Source organism: Sinocyclocheilus anshuiensis, unplaced genomic scaffold (assembly GCF_001515605.1).
Source record: "Sinocyclocheilus anshuiensis isolate Anshui unplaced genomic scaffold, SAMN03320099.WGS_v1.1 scaffold754, whole genome shotgun sequence".
NCBI classification, from domain to species: domain Eukaryota; kingdom Metazoa; phylum Chordata; class Actinopteri; order Cypriniformes; family Cyprinidae; genus Sinocyclocheilus; species Sinocyclocheilus anshuiensis.
Window position 1 is genome coordinate 86,250 of NW_015542361.1, and position 4,718 is coordinate 90,967.

At 34.3% G+C, this 4,718-nt stretch overlaps 1 protein-coding gene across 1 annotated transcript in view; it reads left to right on the forward strand.

Annotated features, from left to right (window-relative positions):
- Positions 1-4,718, forward strand: part of LOC107691895 (teashirt homolog 3) — a 53,597-nt gene that overhangs the window by 4,199 nt on the left and 44,680 nt on the right. The gene's annotated exons all lie outside the window — the stretch shown is intronic.

The following is a 4,718-nucleotide window of genomic DNA, read 5'->3' on the forward strand; positions in this document are numbered from 1 at the left end:
ATAAAAACATAATATATACAGTATATATATATATATATATATATATATATAGAGAGAGAGAGAGAGAGAAAGATATAGATAGATAGATATTCTTTATATCACTTTTATTCCATCAATCTTTGCTTTTTTCCATCCTGCAGCTTTGTAAATATTTCAGCAGGTCATCTGTGTGTGTGGTGTGAAGTGTCATTTAGTCAGGTAGGCCGCTGTAGTAAAGTGCAGCAGGACAGACTGTTAGAGGTGAAGAAGAGTGAGGGAGCAGATGGAAGAGTGTAACTAATGGGATGTGAAAGGGAGAGACCGATAACTAATGTGCTTCTTGTGTTCTACCCTCTTACTTGTCATCTCTCCGTCTTTCACTCAGAAAGAACATCTCTCCATTTCTGGATATGCATGAGTGTGCATGTCCAGTGATGGTGATATGTGTGAGATGATGAAGATGATGATGATGATGATGTGTCTACTTGTGTGTGAAATAGTAAAAAAAGAGAGCGAGAACGATGATGATGAGGGGAAGGAAATGAGAGGTGACTGCGACGTTCACTTAGCAGATAGAATGATATTAACAGCGACAGACACCTTTCTCTGCGTATCATTGGCACATGCAAGCATGCGTGTGTCGGTGTTTCTGTGCATATGGTCCTTCTCATGTGTAGTTTCTCTTAATGTATTTGATGAGCTTGTTATTTATGCACAAGTTACTGGGTGAATGTCTGACTAGACTGATTTTTGTCTTTGGTTTGGCACAGGTGGATGAATGTGGATGATGCATGAATGTGAACAGTATGACTGCGGACGTGATGTGATTTCGCACTGACCTGAATTCAAGACATCACATCACAAGTATAATCCATTTCATTCCTCGGGATGCCCACTTCTCTTAGAGAGAGAGAGAAAAAAAGCAGAGAACAGTTTGTGAAAAAGAAGTCAGTTTGTGTTTTTATTCACAGTGCTATCAAGCAAAAAAGAAAGAATAAAAACATGGTCAAAAGTTTGGAATAATTAAGGTTTTTTTTATGTTTTTGAAAGAAGTCTGTAATGCTCACCAAGGCTGCATTTGTTTGATTAAAAATACAATAAAACAGTAATATTGTAAAGTATTATTACTAAATAACTGATTTCTGTTTATATATCTTTTTTTTTTTTTCCTGTGATGGCTGAATTTTCAGCAGCCATTACTCCAATCTTCAGATCACATGAAAAAATCATTTCAATATGCTGATTTAACTGGTACTCAATTATTATCAATTATTATTTGTGTTAAATTACAAATAATGGTAATTATTATTATTATTACTGTATTATTATTAAAAAAATAATGTTGACAGTTTTTGGTGCTTAACAGTTTGTGGTAACCATGATTTATTTGAAATATAAATCTTTTGTAACATTATTAATGTCTTTATGTCACTTTTGAGCAATTTAATGCGTCCTTTATTAATACAAGTATTAATTAATTAATTTTGTTCTTATCACACATTTTTGAACGGTAGTGTTTCACAGTTTCCACAAAAATATCGCACAGCAAAACTGTTTTCACAATTGATAATAAGATTAAATGTTTCTCGAGCACTAAATACGCAAATTAAAATGGTTTCTGAAGGATCATGTGACACTGAAGACTGAAATGATGGCTGCTAAACATTAGCTTTGCTAAAAAAGGAATAAATGAAATTTTACAAACATATTCAAAGAGAAAACAGTTATTTTAAATTGTAGTTTAATTGGAATTACATTTAACGTTTACTGTTTTTTTTTTGGTTTTTTTACTGTATTAATGCAGCCTTGGTGAACATAACAAGCTTCTTTCAAAAAACAATTTAAAATTCCAAACTTTTGACCGGTTGTATTTATATAGAATAAAGAACAAAATTAAAGAAACAAAGCAACAGAGGAAAATAAATGTCCCTATTACAATATGAAATGTCAAGTCACAGCAGGCTGCACACCTACTAATCATATCATAAGAAACAAAAATAATCTCTCTGTCTATTTTCTCAGTAAAGGCATTAAGTGACCTCCCACTGGTTCTCCAATGATCTGCGGTAGTGTAAAATTGCTCTGCTGTGTTAGAGCGGAGAGCTGTTTTGCAGAAGAGTGTAGAGCTCTGTTACCTTCTCACCTGCTTTTAAAAATAGAGACAAAGAGGTCACAAAGCTGAATTAATGATATGATTATAGTGTGCACTTAATACTGGTTACCATGGAGCTGACCACTTGTGGATCATGATTCAATTCTGAGCATCTGAGACTGACATTATATGATGGAGGCCTTTATTTTTACTCACAGACTGAAGGATTGTAATTATGGATATGACTATTACAAACCATTCAAGGGCTGATTCTTTCTGCCTGTTTTTATAGATATATGTTAGTACGATTATACAGTTAGTTTAAGCAAGGTTAGGTTTAAATGCATACAAATGTAGTTTTTCACGTTCAACACGATTGAGTTGCAAAACGATTTCTGTGTTATTCAGTGTAGATATTAATATATATGATGATTGAACAGAAAAAGTACACTTTCTGGAGAGAATAAATAAAATGTGAAACGTATCTGCACTACAAGGAATAAATACCACAGGTTAACCCCTGAAATCACAAGCTTTTCTATTTTGTATACATTTATCTTTTTCAGTCATGAAAAATTACCTAATCAAAATGTAAAGTGCAACTCGCTTTTACAACTAAGTGCTTTTCCCCTTTCTCTCGGAAAAGCCTGGCCTCTGCCCAAGAAAAAGCTAGACTTTTATGTCCAACATTAATTTGCTCAGATCAAACCATTTTGCAGACACTTTGCATGACATTTGGCTGGGAAACACAGCACTAAAATACAGCTGAACACAGGCCACAATGAGCCCAGGAACACCAGCAGGCTTCATTTCATTTAGTCTTTACACACAGTGTGAGCCTATTTTGTATTATTGCTATTGTATTCATGGTTTGAATTGTTGAAAGCGTATGCGCACACATTGAGATCATGCACCATGTCTTGTGTGTAACGTGTAATTAATGTACTCATTTAATTAGTCACCTTCCTGTGCACACGTACACACAAGCACAGACACACACCATCTCCTACAGTAGAACTGAAGAAAATATTTCTGGTATTTGCCATTTATTTTTTTATATATATTTAGCCCTGCTGACTTGTGCACAAATGTGTACACACATTTAACCTTTGACATGTGAACTTTTCAGAATTCTTGTGCACCCTTCCTCCTGGTCCTGCTACGGGCTCTTATACAAACTGATCCTGTTTGAATCTACAATGGCTAGAGCAGAGTGGTCATCTATGATCAGGTGAGAGACGCATCACTTCCTGCTACAGAGAGGACAGTTCCTCCATATCATGTCCATATCTTCCATATCCAGATCCCATTTCAAAAGGGAAAACCCACTCAGAGAACTTACACGTGTTTGCATTTGGACTCATATCACTGGCAATACCAGCAAAAATAGCTACTGTGAATGAAATGTTTAATTTTGAGCATATTTGATTTTAATTAAATACAAAGTGCTGGAATCACATCGTGCTTTTATCATATTTGCATGTTTAATTAAACTCCTTTCAGATTCATTCTGTGCCTGTGTATTTTGAACATGCCCTGGGTAACTCGAATATGTGGAAGTTCTGATTTACACAGGCAGGACACATACAGTAGCCAGCTCTCAAGTGTCACATCTTCTAGCGTCTGGGTTTAGCCACGGGAATGCTAATCATCGGGCTGTAAAGGCGACCAGTCAGCCAGGGGTCAACATGAAGACATCTGATAATGTGTGTGTGCACTGATATGGGTATTTGAATTTGTCCTCTGATCAGATTTATATTCAAAAGCAATGTATCACATTAGTTCAGCTGTAATGTGATTATTGGTTCTGCTGAGTGGCATCTTGTTCTTTTCTATTTAAAATTTTCCATATACAGGAATACATATGAAAACTATAGCTTTAAAGCCATTACTCCAATCTTAAGAAATAATTCTACAGTGCTGATACTGTAAAAGAAAATACGGCAATAATACTGTAAATAAAATACAGTAAAGACATTATTGTACTGTAAATGCAATTACAGTACTAATACTGTAAACATTTTTACAGTAAATTACTGGCATCCAGCTGCCAGTAAGTTACTGTAAAATTTACAGCAACCTATTTACAGTGCACTCTTATTATTATAAATGTAAACATTTATAAACATTTTGCTGCTTCATATTTTTGAGGAAATCATGCTACATTTATTTTTTTTCAGGATTTTTTTAAAGAGAAAATGAACGAAACAGCATTTATTTGATGAATTAATTGTTGTTTTTTTATAACATTGTGTTTTGATAACATATTGCAACATAAATGATTTGATCACTTGTGAACATTTTGATGCATTCTTGCTGAATAAAACAATTGAATGCATTCTTGCAGAATAATTTATATTTTTGTACTTATCCAAGACTTTTGAATGGGAATATAAGCATGCTTTCCATATAAATATTAAGCAGGAACTGTTTTCTTTCTATATCAATAATATTAGAGCAGTCCTAATTGTAAGAATATTTATTCTTATCCCCTTCACTTCATTTCTCTCCCTCTGTTATTAAACTCTCCTAGAGTGTTTCGAGGTGATGCTTCTGCTTAGGAGGACTGAAAAATAGAGGGAACAGAGAATGTCAGCGTAAGATAAACACCAGCATAGTGAAGTGGCTCTCACACGCTTGACAAGAC